Source organism: Lonchura striata, chromosome 1, assembly GCF_050655825.1.
Source record: "Lonchura striata isolate lonStrDom1 chromosome 1, ASM5065582v1, whole genome shotgun sequence".
Taxonomy (NCBI): Eukaryota; Metazoa; Chordata; class Aves; order Passeriformes; family Estrildidae; genus Lonchura; species Lonchura striata.
Window position 1 is genome coordinate 117,117,252 of NC_140703.1, and position 21,205 is coordinate 117,138,456.

Genomic DNA, 21,205 nt, shown 5'->3' on the forward strand with positions numbered 1-21,205 from the left:
GCAGGGATTTCTTTTGTGCTGCTCAGTGGCATTGCTGATATCTGGATATATTTCCAAATAGGTCTTCTGCTCTTCAGTGTCCTGCCTGGGAGGTGCAGGAAGGCGTTGGAGTGAAAATTCCTCAGCCTCAGTTTCCCCTGACAGCAAAGGCAGGATTTTTATCACCTAAAACCTCATTCAGATCTGACTTCTGGTGATTTTAGTGCTCTAAAAATCATATTAAAATCATCCAAACAGCTGCAGATTTAACTCAGTTTGCTCTTTCCTCCAGGCTGAATAAAATTGCCAACATTTTCTGTTTCCTTTGTTTCTCATTCCTCTTGATTAGAGCCAAGCTCTCATCCCAACACCAGGTCAAGGATCTAACGCTGGAAGTTTGATTTGCAGAAAGAGACTTATCAAATTTTCCACTGAATTCTGCCTGTGAGCTGTTAAATTTAGGATAACTTTATTCACAAAATTGATAGGAAATCTGAGTGTTTTCTCAGAGTAAAACCTTTGCCCAGCTGTTCCATGTTCTGTAGGCCAAACTCAGTCTGACCTCAGGGTAAAACTTTATTTTTGGGAAGTTTTTCAAGGTTTTATCATTTGAAATGTATTTTGAGTTCCTGCTGGAATGAAAATAACATTTTTGGAGCATGTTTAGAAAACCAGAATATGTCAAAATATCCCTTCTGAGCTTGGTCTTTATATTTTCTACTGTGCAAACCTACTTATTTTCCATGTAATCCTGGAAAATTGATGTTTCTCTGTTTGAGTTTGAGAAATTTTTCATTCTGTGTGGCTTTGAAAGAGATAAAGCCAAGTCTTAAATTAGTTTAGAAATGGTTTGGGTTGGGAGGGACCTTAAACTCATCCAGTGCCACCCCTGCCATGGGGACACCTCCCACTGTCCAGGCTGCTCCAGCCCCAGTGTCCAACCTGGCCTTGGGCACTGCCAGGGATCCAGGGGCAGCCACAGCTGCTCTGGGAATTCCATCCCATCACTGGAGAAAAATCAATATTTTATTGTCCACTCACAACTCTCAGAGGCCTCAATCAGAGTCTGATTCTCTCCTTAATTTTCTCCATTTTGAATAAATCTCCCACTGAGCTCCATAAAAGCCTTGGAACTCAACCCTGTGCTCAATGTGGCTCTGGCAGAAATTATATCCAGATATTCCTTTTGTTTATGTGGGGAGAACGAGAGGAAGCCACTGCTCCATTTTTATTAATCACTGATAGCCATTCTTATTAATATTGAAAAATATTGGTTTTCCTAGGTTTTGGGGTTGTTTTTAGTTTTGGTTGCTTTTCTTGGATTTTTTTAAGATACAGGAAGGATTCTGATGTTGTTCAGACCTCTGAATATTGAGTTTGCTGTGCCTGACCCTTTTAAAATCAACGTGAAATAAAATATTGTGATTTTATTCTTATATAAATATTATATTCTTATATAAAATCTCTTCTATTTTGAAATTAAAACAACAATAGCCAGTCTTAATATTGAGAAATAAACATTAATAAATATATTCCTTAAGGAATTACCACTGATCTTTGGACAAGACCTGCCTTTCCCTCTTTTCCCACATGGATTAGGGGAGGGACTGGGGTTCCTCATCGTGCTGGAAGCTCAGGGGAACCCCCCAATTCTCCTGCTGGGGTTCCCAAAAGGAACCCCCTCGCTCAGGCCCCTTTGGAATCCATCCTGCCCATCCACATCCCGCATTCCCTGCCTTGGAGCGCTCAACATTGCACCAGCAGCTTGTAGCAATTAGTGCTGCTCGTGTGATGCAGATGCTGTGTTGACTGAGCCAATTAAGAGATCAATTAGTGCAGAGAGAGAGGAGCTCTGGGCTGACTTTGGATTTAAACCCAGGCTGCTTGCAGAGGGAAAATCAGTTTTGTGCTGTTTTTTTTTTTTTTTTTTTTTTTTTCACAGCAGCTCTCCAGAAGCAGAATCATGGAATTCAAGTGATAAAATAAAATTAAAGTTGGAGAAGATCTCCAAGATCAAGGCCAATCTTTGATCAATCAATTCCTTGAATACCCCCAGGGATGGTGATTTGATGGCACTAAAAAGGGATTTCCAGGAATTGGAATTGCCAGCAAGCTCCAATGCCTGGCTTTCTTTTTGTGTCCTTAATCCGGAATAAAATTTGCATAAAATCAAATATTCTAACCAAGTTCATAATAAGCTAAAGACATCCCTATTTTCAACAAGTCCAAGTCACTTTTCAATGGGAATGGGGCTCTAATGCTTCATTAAATAATTATTTTTTGCCTGTTATTTCCTGGCCAGAAGTTTCTGGATGAAAATACCAAGTGGACATAATCCCAGCAGCTTGGTTGGGTTTCTTGGGGAAAAAAACAGATTTTTGGGAAAACTCCTGTGCTCTGCTGGAGCTGAGTCACTGCAGCAGGAACTTGGAATTTCTGGAGAGGCCAGCAGAGGTGAAACCCATAAGAAAGTCTCAGGAAATGATAAATTTCAGGAACACCATTCCTGCTTCCTTTGAGGAACTGTGTCTGGGGAGTTCTGGGTCACCAGGAGGGCTTGAAAATAATGGATGGAGGTCCTGACCGAGCAAAACCACATTAGAAAAAAGGTGAAAATTAATTATTAACCCTAAATCCCATATTTCAGACACTTTCAATCTTGTTCCACTTGGAAATTTAATTATGTTCTTACAGAAACATTCAAAAATCAAGAAATAAATAATTTTTCATCCATCTCTGTTTTTACTTCACAAATAAACTGGGGTTTGGTTTTGTTTCCTTGGTTGGTTGCTTTTGGGTTTTGTTGTTGTTGGTTTTAAATTAATTTTATTGCTTTAATGTTCAAGATTTAAGAGAATACCACAAGATTTTATTTCACTTCAATTTTAAAAGGGTCAGGCACAGCAAACTCAATATTCAGAGGTCTGAACAACATCAGAATCCGTCTTGTATCTTAAAAAAATCCAAGAAAAGCAACCAAAACTAAAAAACAACCCCAAAACCTGTGAAAACCAATCTTTTTCAGTATTAATAAGAATGGCTATCAGTGATTAATAAAAATGGAGCAGTGGCTTCCTCTCGTTCTCCCCACATAAACTGAAGGAATATCTGGATATAATTTCTGCCAGAGCCACATTGAGCACAAGGTTGAGTTTCAAGGCTTTTATGGAGCTCAGTGGGAGATTTATTCAAAATGGAGAAAATTAAGGAGAGAATCAGACTCTGATTGAGGCCTCTGAGAGTTGTGAGTGGACAATAAAATATTGATTTTTCTCCAGGGATGGCAACACCACTTTAGGCCACATGGATCAGGCTCCCACTTATTTTAGGGGGGGATCTTTGAAAAATTATTTGTCTGAACATCACATCCCCAGATTTAAGAGTTTGAGTTGAATCTTCCCACCCCTGACTCCCTTTAAAGCCACCACAAAGTTGGCTAAAAATATGGAATGCAAGTCTGAAGCGCTGGACTGCTGATCCTTTCTCATCTTAAATTGGGATTTGTTCCGTAAGTTTCTTAAAATCCACTTCCCTACCCCATTTTGGGTAATTCTGAGGAGTTGTTTGGAGGATAAATTGGTTATTGAGGAGGTTCAGGGGGCTCACCTGGAGAGGAGAAGCTCCAGGGAGAGCTCAGAGCCCTGCCAGGGCCTGGAGGGGCTCCAGGAGAGCTGCAGAGGGACTGGGGACAAGGATGGAGGGACAGTAGCCAGGGAATGGCTTCAAAGTAGGATTTGATGGAATATTTAGGAATTGGGAATTGTTCCCTGGCAGGGTGGGCAGGGGCTGGGATGGAATTCCCAGATTCCCCTGGATCCCTGGCAGTGCCCAAGGCCAGGTTGGACACTGGGGCTGGAGCAGCCTGGGACAGTGGGAGGTGTCCCTGCCATGTCCAACGAGTGAGATGATTTCTAAGGTCCCTTCCATCCCAAACCACTCTGGAATTCCATGGTTTTATCACCCTGTGGTGTGGAATCAGCATCCCAGGAGCCAAAATGCCAATTCCTGTGCAGTGGTGCTGATCCATCTCCCTCTGGATTTGGCATTTCTGTCTGGAGTGACCAGGAATGTTTCACTCTCTATCACAAAGCAATTCAGTAAAACAAATAAAATTCCTGACCTTTCACATCCTGGGAATTTTAAGATCACAAATCCCAGCTTTGGGAAGAAAGTTTGGATTGGCTGCCTCCGGAAAAACAAACCAACCCTTCCAGGACACAATTCCAGGTTTTTCCTGCCCTCTCACAAATCAGGGAACAGCCACAGGAGGCATTTCTGAGTGACCCTGGCCAAAAGCTGCTCTCATTTTTACCCTGGTACAGCTTTTGGCCTAAAAGAAAGCTGGGAATAGGAATGGGAATACGGGCTCGGGAGTTTGAACACCAATAGGTGGCAGGCAGAGCTCAGACGTGTCGGGAATCGCCGATTCCGGCTGGCTCCAGGCTGGGATGAGAGGTTTGGGTGCTGCTGGAGCTGGGCAGGCCCTGGCACGTTCTGGGTGATGGCAGCACCCCCCAAATTCCACCTTCCTTGGGGGAATTCTGATGGATTGGGAGCCAGAGGGACCAAGGAGGGGAATGGTTGGGGTTTAGCCGCTGCAGGGACGGGACACACTTGGAATGTTTGGTGGGTTGAAGGTGTCAACCTGGGCTGTTTGAAATCCAAACATCTCCTGGTACTCCAAAAAACCGGAGCAGTCACCAACCACCTGTGTCAGGCCCAGAATTCCAGAATTATCAAGGTGGGAAGAGCCCTCCAAGATCACCCAGTGACACCAGCATCACCCCAACCCTGTCCCCAAGGCCACATCCAGACTCCTCTGGGACAATTCCAGTGACTCCAAAGCTCCCTGGGCAGCTCATCCCAAGGCCTGACCACTCTGCCATGGATTTTTTTTCCCTAATATCCAATTAGGAATGAAATTTGAGGCCGTTTCCTCTCATTTTTTCCCTGCCCCTCCTGCCAGGAGCTGTGCAGAGCCACGAGGTCCCTCCTGAACCTCCTTTTCTCCAGGCTGAGCCCCCCCAGTTCAGCTGCTCCTCCCAGGATTTGTTTTCCATCCCCTTCCCAGCTCCATTCCCTTCTCTAGACATTCTCCAGCCCCTCAATGTCCTTTTGAAGTATTCCCACAATTTTAAAAAGACCAAAAAAAACCCATCCCAATTCAATTTTTTTTTTTTTTCAAAAAGGCAGTAGGGAAAGTACTGTAAACTTAAGATTGTAATATTTTAAACTCCCCAATTTCACCCAAAATTCATGATTCTGAAGGAATACAATGTTTATTGACTCTTCTCCAGTCCTTCCCTCCCAGATCTCTCGTGTGAACACAACTTTAAGGCAGGACTGAGCAAATGTCGTGACCACAACGGGAGCACAGCTTTAGGCAGGGCCAAATCAGGGTGAAGTGGAAATTAGGAAAAATCCCACATGTTTTTTCCAGCCAATTAGAGCTCCAGGGAAAGTTTGTTAACTAATTAAACATTTCACATACATTGAGAAAAAAAGGGGGATAATTTTAGGTTTTTAGTGCCTTCTTAAGGATACTTTTGCTGTTAAGAAACTTAAATAAATTGTTTTCCCAAGGACCTGGGAAAGGATGAGTTTTATGCAATCATTGAAAAGTGGCTCCACAGAAAGGGTGGGAATTATTATCCCTTTATTGCAGGGATGGGAGCATGGAGAAACAAATGAAGAGCTGAAGGACACCCAGCAAGCCAGGAAATGTTCAGGTGGAGAAAACAAGTTTTTTCTTCCTACCAGGACCTGAATGCAAGAAATGCCCCCACAAAGCCCAGATGTGTCAATCATGGAATTCCAGAATGGTTTGGGATGGAAGAGACCTCAAAACCCAACTCTGGATTCATGGAATCATGGAATGGTTTGGGATGGAAGAGATCTTAAAGATCATTTTGTTCCACCCCTGCCATGGCAGGGACACCTCCCACTGTCCCAGGCTGCTCCAGCCGCAGTGTCCAACCTGGCCTTGGGCACTGCCAGGCTGGCATGGAAAAGAGCATAATGGAAAACCAGGAATGAAATCTGAATTTTCAGTCAGATCTTCCAAATAAACTCCGAAGGGGAGCACAGAGAACTCCCAGGATCCCTGTGTTTTCCTGGCAGAGCAATCTGATGTGAGAGGGAACTTTATTAGTGCAGAACAATCAACAAAACCTGATTTTCAAAGCAATCCTGCCAAGCTGGGCTCGGTGAGGAAGCTCAGCAGAGCTGGGCTTGGGCTGGACAACACAAAGAGGAGAAATTCAGGACATCTTTCAGCTGAGGTGCAGCTGAAAATGAGGATTGCAGGGAGGAAAAGGCCAGGATCACACCTGGGTCAGCCTGGTCTGGTGGAAGGGCTGTGTTTAATGGCAGGGCAAGAGTCCTGCCAGTGTGATAAATGGGAATATTGGCATGGAATCATGGAAGGGTGTGGGATGGAAGGGACCTTAGAGGTCATTTTATTCCAGGCAGGGACAGCTCCGACTGTGCCAATGTCCAACCTGGCCTTGGGCACTGCCAGGGATCCAGGGGAATCTGGGAATTCCATCCCAGCCCTGCCCACCCTGCCAGGGAACAATTCCCAATTCCCAATCTCCCATCCAGCCCTGCCCTCTGGCAGTGGGAGCCATTCCCTGTGCCCTGTCCGTCCAATTCCTGACGAAAAGTCCCTTTCCATGTTCCCTGGAGCCCCTTCAGACCCTGAATTTGCTGTGAGGTCTCCACACACCCTCCTCCTCTCCAGGCTGAACATTCCCAGCTCTCCCATCCTGTCTCCAGTCCCCTAAGGAGCTTTGTGGCCTCCTCTGAACTTCTCCCAACATTTCCATGTCCTTCCCATGCTGGGGACACCAGACTGGTGCAGAGCATTCCAGGTAGGATCTTAGAAATCTGTAGCTTTTGCAGAGTATAAAATCCAGCCCAAAACTGGCTGAAAACCAAATATTGTGCAATTCTCAGCATTTGTCTGTGCAGAGTGGAGAAGCACATGGAAAAACCAGGAGGACTGAGATCCCCTGGGTGTTTACTTGAGGGCTGGGACTAGTGGGGAGTCAAGAAGAAATGCTTGGAAAGAGGAACTTGTGAGTGGTCTGAGCTGGGCTGAGGGTGATTTTTATATCTCCTTTATTGTTCGCATCAAGAGCAGACACAGTGAATGCCACTCAGTGGGAAAAAATTGATTGAATTTCTCTTTCTTTGGTGGCAGCAACAGCACCCAGGGAGCAGCTGGGGCTGGCCCAGGAGGGATTTAGGGTGGATTTTAGGGAAAGGCTCTTCCCCAGAGGTGCTGGCACTGCCCAGGGAATGGGCACGGCCCCGAGGCTGCCAGAGCTGCCAGGGATGCCCAGGGTGGGGTTGGTGTGGTTTTGCTCGGTCAGGACCTCCATCCATTATTTTCAAGCCCTCCTGGTGACCCAGAACTCCCCAGACACAGTTCCTCAAAGGAAGCAGGAATGGTGTTCCTGAAATTTATCATTTCCTGAGACTTTCTTATGGGTTTCACCTCTGCTGGCCTCTCCACTTCCAGAAATTCCAAGTTGAAACTGCTGCAGTGACTCAGCTCCAGCAGAGCACAGGAGTATTCCCAAAAATCTGTTTAGGAAACCCAACCAAGCTGCTGGATTTATGTCCACTTGGTATTTTCATCCAGAAACTTCTGGCCAGGAAATAACAGGCAAATAATAATTATTTAATGAAGCATTAGAGCCCCATTCCCATTGAAAAGTGACTTGGACTTGTTGAAAATAGGGATGTGTTTGGCTCATTTTGAACTTGGTTTATAAATTCAAAATATGTCAGTGTGCTGGAATTTGGGAAAACCACCCTGTGTGAATCACGTGCAAAATCCTGCTGCATCCATTCCCAGCATTGGAAAAGCTGAAGTTGTGGCTGCCCCTGGATCCCTGGCAGTGCCCAAGGCCAGGTTGGACACTGGGGCTGGAGCAGCCTGGCACAGTGGGAGGTGTCCCTGCCACGGCAGGGGTGGCACTGGCTGGGATTTGAGGTCCCTCCCGACTCAAAGCCATGGTCCTTTGATTATCTGATTCCATCTGATGCAAAGTCCAATTTTCAAAGAACTTGAATTACCACAGTGCCTTTTTTCTACATTTCCAAAATTTAAAAATGATCCTGACCTGGGAAAGAAACATTTACCCTGAACTGGGGCAAATCTGGGCGTGGATTTTGCAAATCTGGGCGTGGATTTTACGAATCTGTACAAGTTTTATAAAAAGGTGGTGGAAATGCCAGCTCTCCTCCCTGAGCTGTTCCAAAACCAGTGCAAATTCCTGCATGTGGGGCTTTCTCCAGCTGGAAAAGAGTCTCGGAGATTTGGTGCAACCCTCTCTTAGTGCCTGAAATGAAATAAAACTCGGTGTTATGTAATTCCAAACATGTTCCATCAGGCAGGTGAAGTGAGGGCTGAGAGTTCAGCAGCAGTTTACCTTCAGAGAGGGAGGAACAATTCCCTCTGTCTCACCTTCCTGGGGATAAATCCTGCTGAAAGATGCCTCTAATTAAGGCAGAGTGTTCCTCCAAGAGCTTGGGAAGTGCAGCCCGGGCTGGGAGAAGCCAAACATTTCTTTGTGTCATCCCCACGGGGCAAAAAAAACATCTTCAGACCTTTGGATGTGAGCATGGAGCAGGGAAGAGGAGTGGGGTGGGATGGGGCACCCACGAGGGAGCTCCTGGGGTCGCCCGGAGTTCCTGGAGGTGATTCCAGACTCTTTTCATCACCCTGGCTCGGAGTCTCCCTCAATCCTGGGCACGGAGCCGAGACAGAGCTGGGTTCCAGCCTGAGCCAGACTGAATGCTCCATTACCCTGCCCACCTCTGCACAGGAGAGCAGTTTGAACAGCAGAAATTAGCATTTTAAGCCCTCATCAATTATCCTGGGGCTGGAGTGTGTGGAAATATTTCCCGATGTGTGGCCTGTCCATCCCCTGCCCCACGAGGTGGGTGGGACACCAGGAATTGTTTCCTCCTCAGCCTTTCCCTGTCCGAATTCAGAGCCTCTGAAGGGGCTCTGGGAATTCCTGGGTGTTGGAACTCTGCATGTTGAGAATTTGGGACTTTCTGTGCTGCCAGGCACTGACCCCCAGGAGAACACTGCACTGACCTGAGGCCGTGGAGAAGCTTCCAAAATTCAACAATAAAACTGAGATTACAGGTGTGGAGTTGGAATGGAAGTGTGTGATAGCACAGGGTGGAAACTCAGAGTTGAAGGGTTTAGAGTGCAGGAATAGATATAAAGCAAGATGGAGGTTTTGGGGTGGAGGCTGCTCCTTCTCCTTCTCCTCCTTCTCCATGGGTTTGGGTGGTTTTGTGCAATTGGATAAAAAAGTCCCATTGCGGGCATGGGTGGTTGGGTATTGGGTTAAAAGTAAAAATAATTGAGGTGTCATTTCTTAATTGGACAGTTGATCCTTAAAAGGCTTTGCAGAGAGAGAGATGGGCTCCATTTTGAGTTTGTTGAAGTGCTGCAGAACTCAGGGTTTGTGAGGCTGTGACAGAGACAAGAACTGACAAACACCTGAGTCCCAACAAGAAATTCCCTCTCACCCATTTAATCCTGACCCTGGGCAAAAAAGAAGTTAAGACTGCACAGTTCAGGACAGTTCTTTTCCAGCTTACCCACTGCTGCTGTGGGTTTCCCATGGGATTTTCCTGTGATAACTGTCTGACAGCAACATCCAGAAGCCTGCTGGATGTGAGGGGCTCACGTGAAAATCCTGAGGCTCCAGACGAAACAGCTCCAAAGGAAAATCCTGAGGATGGAAGTGAATATTCCTCTAGTCAGAGAAGGCACAAATTCCCCTGAAACAAAGCCATTCCTGGGAATGCCAAGGGGCAATAGACACATTTTTTCTAGGAGAAAGGGAAGGGCGAGGAGCAGGTTTAGGATATACAAGGAGTTCAGAGGTGCTGCCAAGCCCACGCCCATGGAGGAGGGAGAGGCTGGGCCACCCTCCAGTTCAAGGGCAATTCCTGCTCTGCATCCCTGCAGGACTGTTGCAGCATTTCTGAGAGAGAGGGGGAAGATTTCTGTCTGGAATGAGATTTGAGCTACTCCAGTCCAGACCTCAGATCTGCGCCTTGTGACGCCTTCCAGCCTGGGACACAGTTAGAAATTAAGAGTTTGTGACACAGTTAGAAATTAAGAGTTTGTGCACAGTTAGAAATTAAGAGTTTGTGCACAGTTAGAAATTAAGAGTTTGTGGCACAGTTAGAAATTCTATCAAGGTGTGATGGGGAGCACTGGGCTGTCTGGGTGTGAAGGAGTACAGGTTTATAATGTGAAGTTTAGTTCACCTTAAGACAAAGACAAACAATATTAGCTTGCCAATGAGTGTGCCTTTGTAAACTGTAAACTATATAGAAGTGTATATAAAGTGCCATCTTCTCACTAATAAACAGAATGTTTAATTAACCAAATTGGTTGGATGTGCGTTCTGTCTTGTCCAGCTTTCCTGTCTTATCTGAGGTCCCTGGTCGCACAGGACCCCATTCCCAGCTCTGCATCCCTGCAGGATGGCATTCCCAGCTCATTTTGTTCCATACAAGGACACCTCCCACTGTCCCAGGATGCTCCAGCCCCAGTGTCCAACCTGGCCTTGGGCACTGCCAGGGATCCAGGGGATTCTCTGGGAATTCCATCCCAGCCCTGCCCACCCTGCCAGGGAACAATTCCCAATTCCCAATCTCTACATTCCATCCCTGCAGGATGGCATTCCCAGCTCCGGAGCCACCGATGAACCATGCCACATGAGATGTTCTGCCCCAAAAGCATCCTCAGGAGTTTTGTGACTCAGACATTTCATCTCCTTGCTCCGTCTCTTTTCAGGATAAGCAGCTTTTCAGGAGCACCTCACCTCTGGATTCCCTTCTGGAAAAACAAGAGGGAGGTGTCACCAATTTTTCCTTTAATTAACACACTTCTCCTCCAGTCACACACCTTTGCTCCACTGCCTGGAGGTTTCCCATGTCAATGGAGTGAAATTCCAAGTGGGAGAGCTTTGGTAAAAATGTCATTGTGCTCAGCTGTGGCCAGAGGGTTTTTGGCTGCTCCTGAGGTTTTATCTGGGTCTGGAAAAGTTCATAGTGGCAGGATAAATAAAGGGTAAAATAAAGTGTGAGGAGCAGGAAAGGGATTGGGATTGTGCCCCCCAGATGAGATCCCACCTGCAGAGCTGCCCCAGCCCAGGAGGAGCTGGAGCTGCTGCAGAGAGCCCAGAGGAGGCTCCAGGATGAGCAGAGGGATGGAGCAGCTCTGCTGGCAGGAAAGGCTGGCACAGCTGGGATTGTTCACCTGCACAGGAGAAGCTTTGGGCTGAGCTCAGGGTGGCCTGGCAGGGCCTGGAGGAGCCCCAGGAAAGCTGGAGAGAGACAATTTCCAGGGATGGAGGGACAGCACACAGGGAATGGCTCCCACTGCCAGAGGGCAGGGTTGGATGGGATTTTGGGAATTGGGAATTGTTCCCTGGCAGGGTGGGCAGGGCTGGGATGGAATTCCCAGATTCCCCTGGATCCCTGGCAGTGCCCAGGGCCAGGTTGGACACTGGGGCTGGAGCAGCCTGGGACAGTGGGAGGTGTCCCTGCCATGGCAGGGGTGGCACTGGGTGATTTTTAATATCCCTTCCATCCCAAACCATTCTGGAATTCCATGAAAAGCAGACTGTGAGGGTGAGAAGAAATCAAGGATGAAACCATCCCACAGCAGGAGGCACAGGGAGCACTGAATGCTCAGGGGGATGGAAGAAGAGATTCAGTAGAAAATCAGCTCTCAGAGGTGTGGGATGGTCAGAATTGCTGGGATTCCAAAGTGGGAAAAGCAAAACTTTTGGGAAGCACAATCAGCCTGGATGTTCTTGCTGGGCCATGACGACCCAAAAAACACAGCTTGGATTTCTCATTCCTTCGGGATTTTTGTCACTGACCATTTATTTTTGAGAGATTCACAACTCTGCACACTTGGCCCTTTGCTGGGCAGCCTCCAGCAGTGCTCAGGGAATGTTTTGGATTTCCTTTGGGAAAGAGGGATAACCAGCAGCTCTAACAAGTGCCCTGGCATCCTGGGAGAGTGACTCCATCAGGAATGGGAGGAAATAACCGTCTCCACATGGAACACGCTGCCTTGTAGAGAGAGAAGACTTCATTAAAACCAGGCTCACCAGAGCTTGCTTGAACAACTTTATAGCCCTTCAAATGTAAAACATATTTAACAACGGCCCTTTCGCAGTGTTATCAGCTTATTTATTACTCTGTGTGTGTTCATAAATCCTCCTGTTATCCTCCTTTCTGTTTTTCCAAATTAGCACTTTTGTGAGGAAGGGGATGATGAAGTGCCAGATTCCGTCTCCCGGATCTTTTGTGCTCCTAAAGGAAAAGAAAAATCATTAAAAACAAAGAGTGAATGGAGCAAACACCACAAGGCTTTTCTGCTGCTGGTGATCAGGGTGGTAAGGCTGCCTTGCTCCTACTCTTGTCCTCAACCTGTTTTGGGACCATATTCCAATATTCCAATATTTCAATATTTCAATATTCCAAACTCCCTGACAGGAGGGTGCAGCTGGGGGGGTCGGGCTCTGCTGCCAGGGAACAGGGACAGGAGGAGAGGGAACGGCCTTAAGGTTTATATTGGAAATATATTGGAATATATTTCCAATATATTATTTTGGATAAATTTCCCCATGGAAAGGGTGCTCATGCCCTGGCAGGGGCTGCCCAGGGAGCTTTGCAGTGCCCATCCCTGCAGGTGTCCCCTGGAGGTGGCACTGAGTGCTCTGGGCTGGGGACAAGGTGGGCATGGGGCCCAGCTGGGACTCCCTAGGCTGGGAGGGATTTTCCAACCCTAATCCTGGGATTCCAGAAAATTCCACTCCTGTGAATATCCTTGTCAAGCCTCTCTGCACAGCTCCTTGTGGGAATGGAGATCCTGGAGGCAATGTCTGATACTGGGACTGGCAGACTTTTCCATGATAATATTCTAGGTTTCTGCTGCTCATAATTCACTACCAATTTTCCAGCAGTAAACAGGGGACAGCAGCACCTTTTCATCTCAGTCTAAATGCCATGCTGAGACTGAGAGAGAAATCCAGCTCTGGGAGAAAAGCTGGATCATGGAATTTTGCAACCACGAGCCCAGCATGGAGATAAATCCAGCTGGATCTACGGCACGGAGCTGATGATGGATCAGGTGGAGTTTGGGAGAATCCGTGGATAAATCTCGCCCTTACAGGGTGGTGAGTGGTGAAGTTGAATTCCTGGGAGTCCCAGAGAAATGAGAAGTCTGGGAACACGTGAAGAAACTCCTGGATGGATTCTGGAACAAGCCTGGATGGGACAGATGAGGAAGGGATGGTGGGATTCTAAGGAACGTTAGCCAGGAATGTTCCCTGGGAGCTGAGGGAGCCAACCCTGTCCTGGGGAGCCCCAGGCACAGAATTCCCTGTTTTTCTGAGCATCCAATCCAGCCCTGTCCCACCTCACTTTAAACCCATTCCCACTGTCCTGTCCCACTCTGTCCCTATAAAAATCCCTCTCCCTCCTTTTCCCAAACCCCTGGAAGGGCTCTAAGGTCTCCCTTCTCACCCCCAACATAAACATTTACCTTTTTATTTGCTTTTTAAAATATTTCTGGTTATTTTTGTACTGCCTGAGAGAGAGAATTTGGGGAAAAGCTGCTGATTTAGTGGGAACAAGTGAAATATTAAGAAATGTTGGTTGTTTCTTTATTAACAGCACAAATCCCCTGATGAACCCAAAAACTATCAGTGTAGGTTTTGAGATGTTTGTGATTGATTATTGATAAATCTGGTCACTGATTAAGGTTGTTTTCATCCTCAAATAATCAAGGCTGCAAACCAAAACAAACCAGAACAAACCAGAGCAAAATAAAACAAAATAAATAAAACAAAAGCCCCCCTCTAAACCAAACCCACCCCCCTCAGCTTAATTAGAGCCACATTCCCCCAACTGGAAGCTGAGCATTTTTGAAATGGGGCTGCAGCTCCTTCCAATTATGCAGAGCAATTAGAGAAGCTCATCAAGACATTCTGAGGTCTCATTAGGGAGAGTGTTGGTTGCTGCAGACATCTTCAGAGACTTCAGCAGTGTCTGGGGCTCATCTCCCCCTCCCAGCCACATTCCCACTCTTTGGGAAGAGTCAGACCGTGACTCCCTTCTCTTTAAACACTGCTCAATGCTCTCAATTTATATTCAATATTATTCATTTATATTGGATGATTTAAAAATATATTGAAGAAAAAAATCTGATTTTTTTCATGCTGTCAGAGGTTTGAAATAGAAAAAACCCAAACCTCCACTGAATTTAGCTGGTTTTTTAGCTTTCATAACTCATCTTTCTCAGGGAGATAAATAGGCAGAATTGTTGGGTATTTCCTTATGGGAAAACAGTTAACAGCCTGTGTGTGCACGAATGGTGAGAAATATAAATTTATAAATATAAATTTGGGTGAAAGAAAGAGCTGGAATAAATAAAAATTATATTTTCTTAGAGCTTTCATTGGAGATTTTGAACTGGATGCTGAGGATTCTTCTGTTGGGGATCAAAGATAAAATAACAAACTTTGCTTAAGAAGTTGTTTTTTATGGACAAAAATTCACTGTATTTCCCTTTATTTGTGCTGGTCCATCCATCCCCTGCTGTTGTTTGGGCTCTGGCTGTGTTTTTTTTTTGCTGCTGCTCGTTGTCATGGAAAATGTTGCCCAAATCCAGACAGCCAAGAGATAAGAGCAGAGCTTTTCCGGGATATTTTGGTTTGTTTTGGAATGCTGCACTGAAGTTTAAGGAGAAAATTTATGGGAGAAGCCAAATAAATGATTTCAGGGAACGCTGCTTTTTAACTTCAGGAGGCAGAGGGATGGAGGAGTCATTCCAGAGGGTAAAGAAGATATTCCAGCTGGCAGGAGTGGCATTCCTCAGGAGCTCCACCTTGGATGGTCCCCAGGGATGAGGTTTCTGCCTCTCAGGATGTTGCAAGAAAATCAAGTTCAGAAATGTCATCACTGTCACTTTAATCCGCTCCCCTGGGGACACAGGGTGCTCTCAGCTGGTTATTCCCAAACTGGGATTTCTAAAATATCAGTGGCATGAATATTTAGTTGGTTTTGGGGGAGTCACAAGTGCAGATTTTGCCTTCAGAGATTCACAGGATGGGCTGGGTTGGGTTGGATTGGTTTGGTATGGTTTGGTTTGGTTTGGGTTGGGTTGGGTTGGGTTGGATTGAGTTGGGTTGGGTTGGGTTGGATTGGGTTGGGCTGATTTGGATTGGGTTGGGCTGATTTGGGATGGGTTGGGCTGATTTGGGTTGGGTTGGGTTGGGTTGGGTTGGGCTGAGTTGGGTTGGGTTGGGCTTTGGGTTGGGTTGGGTTGAGTTGGGTTGGGTTGGGTTGGGCTGACTTGGGTTGGGTTGGGTTGGGTTGGGTTGGGTTGGGTTGGGTTGGATTGGGTTGGGAGGGCCGTTAAAGCTCATCTCATCCCACCCTTGCCATGGTCCCCAATGTCCAACCTGGCCTTGGGCACTGCCAGGCTGGCATGGCAAAGAGCAGCCAGGGAAAACTGGGAACGAAATCTGAATTTTCAGTCAGACCTTTTAAAGAAAACTCCGAAGGGGAGCACAGAGAACTCCCAGGATCCCTGTGTTTTCCTGGCAGAGCAATCTGATGTGAGAGGGAACTTTATTAGTGCAGCACAATCAACAAAACCTGATTTTCAAAGCAATCCTGCCAAGCTGGGCTCGGTGAGGAAGCTCAGCAGAGCTGGGTTTGGGCTGGACAACACAAAGAGGAGAAATTCAGGAGATCTTTCAGCTGAGGGGTGCAGCTGAAAATGAGGATTGCAGGGAGGAAAAGGCCAGGATCACACCTGGGTCAGCCTGGTCTGGTGGAAGGGCTGTGTTTAATGGCAGGGCAAGAGTCCTGCCAGTGTGATAAATGGGAATATTGGCATGGAATCATGGAAGGGTTTGGGATGGAAGGGACCTTAGAGGTCATTTTGTTCCAGGCTGGGACAGCTCCCACTGTGCCAATGTCCAACCTGGCCTTGGGCACTGCCAGGGATCCAGGGGAAATCTGGGAATTCCATCCCAGCCCCTCATTTCCATCACAGGGAACAATTCCTTCCTAATATCCAAAATAAGTCTTCCTTCTATCAGTGGGAAACCATTCCCTGTGTGCTGTCCCTCCATCCCTGGAAATTGTCTCTCTCCAGCTTTCCTGGGGCTCCTCCAGGCCCTGCCAGGCCACCCTGAGCTCAGCCCAAAGCTTCTCCTGTGCAGGTGAACAATCCCAGCTGTGCCAGCCTTTCCTGCCAGCAGAGCTGCTCCATCCCTCTGCTCATCTCCTCACCTGCTCTGCTCCTCCTGAAAATCCTGGCATTCCCTAAAGGTGGTGGATGTTTTTCCCTGCAGGTGTTTGCTCGCTCCCAAGAAGGGAAAGGTGTTCCCATATTTCCCTGGGATTCTCCTGCATTTCAGCTACCATGCTGAGAACATTTGGATGTTATCCTAGAGAGCTCTGGATGCATAAATAGAAATAGAAGTTAAAAAATAAGTGGGAAATCTTAAATACTGAACCTGGAAGATGCCTCTTTGTTTGTCCCCTCATCCTCATTAATTTATGCACCAAAATTATCCTTCCTAATGAGGACATAGAAAGCTGAAGAGCACCAGGACACCAAAAATCACTGTAGAGATTTCTGGGATTTTAAAGATTTCAGGCTTGGGGAGGAGAGCAGCAAACCTTTTGGGAATGTGGAGCAATAGAATTCTTTAACGAAAAGTGAATAATTTTGATATGAATCATCTCCTTAGCTGAGACAAACCAGAGGTATTTTTGTTTTCCAGACTGGGATCTTTGAAAACTGTGCTCAGTTTTGGGTATTGATTCTGATCTGGGGAATTTTTTCTGTTCCTTCTTTCATCACAAGGCAGGAGTGAGTTACAATTGATTTCACCATGGATTAATTATATTTGAGCTGGATTAATCACTAATGGAAGTATGACTGCTTTGATAATTTACTCTAGCACCAAGTTTAGTCTAAATATGAGGAAAAAATTGGTTTAAGTAGTATAATCCACCAGTTTTATCATCAGTTTGTGCCATCCATTCCCACCTCAGCCTCTGCAGCTCCCAAAAATAGCTGTGGATTTGCTTTATAGATGCCTGAGAGTTTGGGGAAATTATTAACTATTAATTTTAAGGGGAATTGGATGACTCAGATCTCCTTTTCCAGCGTGCCAGGGCAACATTTTGGATATGGGAAGCAAACCTGGCTTTACTGAGCTCTCCTGGCTGTGCTGAGGTGACCCCATTAATCTGCAGCTCCCATGGGCTGAGCACGGGGAAGCCCCAGGATATCCTCTCCAGCTGATTTCCTCCTTTCCAAAGAGAGATTTTGCAGTAAAAAAGCACCACCCCACATCAGAACACATCAGTCTTCGTGGATTTTTTCCAGCTTAGGCCCAGCTTTAATGATAGTCTGCCCTCAACTATGTCAAGATCAATTGATCTCGAGTCTAACTCTTAGACAGTCACACTAGAATGGGTTTTGAGTGCAGCAAAAATGAAATTAGCTCATGCACATAATCCCAAACACCTTTGCTGCAGTATTTGTGTATTTAAAACAAGTTTTATTGCAGTTTCAGGTCCCAAAGCTCATCCCTGGATGGGACTGGAGCTGGCTTTTTTTACCCAGAAGAAATGCTGCTCCTCAGTTCACTTTTTATTTCAATTCCCTCACACAACTGACTCAATAAATCCCTTTTCAGCCTAGAAGTGAGAGCTGCCTCTCTGTCCTCACGTCCCAGGGAGTTTTGTTTGCCCCACAGAAGCTTTTGAAAGAGTTCCACCTCCCAAATGAAACCCCAGAGCAATGTAAACATTTTCTGTGTGTTGTCTGTGGGTTTTAGACATCTTAGTCTAGGGTTTCATCTTAGTCTGAGAACCCAAAGCTCATCCCTGGATGGGGCTGGAACCGGGTTTTTCATGGATTTAACAAAATCTCCTCTCTGAAGGCAGCAGGTCGAGGAACCTCTCTCAGCATTCCTGGAGTTGTGGTGGCCAAAAGCTCTTCTCTCCCGGGGAAATATGAGTAGGGCAACATTCCCAGCCAAAATCCAGGGAAGATGGAGGAGGAGGAGGAGAAGGAGGCCCAGCACCTCTTCCCTGGAGCTGTGGTGGTGGAACTTCACAGGAGTCACGGAACCCTCGAGATTCCCAATCCCATGGGTGAAACTGATGCCTTAAGTTTCAGCTGTCCTATTTTTCAGATTAGTGTGTGACTCTGAACTTCATGTGAAGTGTCAGCAAGGTCTCCTCACAGCTCAGTGACACAAAAATCCCTTTCCAGCCCAAAAAGCACAAACAACAGCAAATTGAAGAGGGCAACCTGGGAGGATGGGACTTCACAGCTTGCAGCTGGAATTGGACAATTAACCCCAATATGGAAATAGATGAAAACCTGTAAAAGTGTGAGAACTCGTGACCCAGAGTCCATCTTGGGTGTAGCCACAGCCACAATGCTCTTCCAGGCCCAAAAAGTGCAAACAAGAGAGAATTAAAGAGGAATCTGGGAGGATGGGACTTCATAGCCTGGAGCTGTAACTGGAAAATTAACCCCAATATGGAAATAGATGAAAACCTGTAAAAGTGTGAAAAATCATGACAAAGGATCCATCTTGGGTGTAGCCACAGCCACAATGCTTTTCCAGGCCCCAAAAGCACAAACAAAAATGAATTAAAGAGAGCAACCTGGGAGGATGGGACTTCACAGCCTGGAGCTGGAATTGGACAATTACCCCACTATGGAAATGACCAAAACATGTAAAAGTGTGAAAACTCGTGACCCAAGGTTCATTTTGAGTCCATTTTGGGTCCATTTTAGGTCCATTTTGGGTCCCTACTTTATTCTTTAATTCTGCCCAGCCTCTGTTCCAGGCAGCCTCTCACAGGCATGAAAACCACAGGATCATCCTTCTTTTTCAGGGATGAAAGTCCTCCCATGACGTGTGCAAGCAGCGTGTGGAATGCTGGAAATGAGAACCTTATCCGGCCAGGAAATGTTTTCCTGAAGTAATTTTTCTATTTTTAGGAAATAAACACCTCGCTGAGGGAGAGATGTTGTGCAAGGCCCTGGCTCTGATTATTGTACCTTTAATCTTCCAAATTCAGGGGGCACTTGTAGCTCTGCTCCACCAAACTTTGAACCAATAATGAGTTAAATTTTCCATTGGGAAACCCCAAACTGAAGAAAAGTGGGGAATTCTGGGGGAAGCACAGAAACCTGTGCTGCAATTCCAAGAGACCATCCCTGACTGCCATGGGACAGCAGGAAATCCACAGGGATGAAAAACAGGATCAGGGGGATATTTGTATATTTTTCCCAAGCTGGACAAGACCAAGGAGTTGAATTCATGGAGGCAAATCCAGGTTTTACTCACCTGATGTTATTCCCAGCAGGATTAAACTCCACTCAAGAATAAAAGTCCTCAAATTGCACCAGGGGAGTTTCAGATTGGATATTGGGGGAAAAAAATTCCCTGCAAGAGTGGGCAGGCATTGGAATGAGCTGCCCAGGGAGGTGGTTTGGGGATTAAGGTGATGGTGGGACTGGATGATGCTCAAGATCTCCTCCAGCCTTGATAATTTCCTAATTATTATAAATGTATTTGTGTGTTTCCTTCAAATAACCCCAAATCCCAGGGATAACAGCAATAAAAAAATCCCAGTGGCGCTCCCCAGAAGAAAAAAAACCAAATAAAGAGTGTGATAGATGTTAACAGGGAATATTTTGACAAGGAACAGCAGGGGAAAGCAAAGAAAGGTGTGCATTTCACTTTTGCTCTCTGGTTTTGGCAGCAGGGAAAATGTTTACATTGCTCTAGGGTTTCATTTGGGAGGTGGAACTCTTTCAAAAGCTTCTGTGGGGCAAACAAAACTCCCTGGGACGTGACAGAGAGGCAGCTCTCACTTCTGGGCTGAAAAGGGATTAATTGAATGAATTGAATTATTGATTTATTGAGGTTTTTATATATTCTCTATATATAAATACTTTATTGGCTATTTTATTGAATTAATGAATTGAATTGAGTTGTGTGAGGGGAATTGAAATAAAAAGTGAACTGAGGAGCAGCGTTTCTTCTGGGTAAAAAAAAAAAAAAACAGCTCCAGTCCTATCCAGGGATGAGCTTTGGGATCTCAAACTAAAATAAAACTGGTCTTAAATACACAGATACTGCAGCAAAGGTGTTTGGAATTATGTGCATGAACTAATTTAATTTTTGCTTCACTCAAAACCCTTTCTAGTGATAAAACCTGTCTAAAATCCACTGAAACACACAGGAAACTGAACTGAGGAACAGCATTTATTCTGGGAAAAACTCCTTAAGATTGTCCATAGCTGAGGAGGGTTTCTGTGGAGGGGAGGTGGAATTATCCTGTCAGGAGAAACCTCTGGATCACAGAATGAGGGGAAAAATGTGACAAGTGGCTGGCAAGGAAAAAAAAAAAATCTGTTTGGGTGAATATCAGAGTTTATTTAGAAATTTAATTTTTTCTCTCAATATTTGGGTTGTGTTGGAAAGATTTTTAAAGTTCATCTTGTTCCAACCGTGGTCACCTTCCACTATCCCAGGTTCTCCAAGCCCCATCCAGCCTTGGGCATTTCCAGGGATCCAGGGCAGCCACAGCTGCTCTGGTTTCTAAAACCCAAACCACATTTTTAAAAAATACATACATACATACATATATATATATATATATATATATATATATATATATATATATATATACATACACACACACACACATATATATATATATATATATATATATATATATAAGAAAATATACAGAGAAAAATCCAATGTCCTCATGGTGAGAGCAGCTCCAAGGGTCTGAAACCACTGAAACCAAGCAACTCCAGGCAGGAAATTCCCTCCATAAATCCAATTTTTTATGTCAAATTTATTGTTGATGTGTTTTATTTTTGTCCTCATTTTTACCCTTCATTGTTGAAATGAAGGTAAATATTTGTTGTGCACTGCAGTTTGACTTCACCTTATCCAAACAACTTCTGGCACTAATTTTGGAAAATTTATTCCATGAATCTACCAATACATTGATTTTAGTGCAATTGACATTTACTCTAAAATAGTGTGTATTTTCCTGTTTTTTTGTTCATTTCTGCCTCCTGCTCTTTTCCCCAGTA

The 21,205-nt window shown here is 45.5% G+C and overlaps 1 long non-coding RNA gene across 1 annotated transcript; it reads right to left on the reverse strand.

Annotated features, from left to right (window-relative positions):
- Window positions 1-1,881: 1,881 nt before the first annotated feature.
- On the reverse strand, window positions 1,882-20,754 carry LOC146768849 (uncharacterized). The gene is made up of 2 exons (XR_014950100.1): window positions 13,212-20,754; window positions 1,882-12,351 (listed from the first exon to the last, which is right to left on the reverse strand). It is a non-coding gene; the product is annotated as an uncharacterized LOC146768849 (long non-coding RNA).
- Window positions 20,755-21,205: the final 451 nt, after the last annotated feature.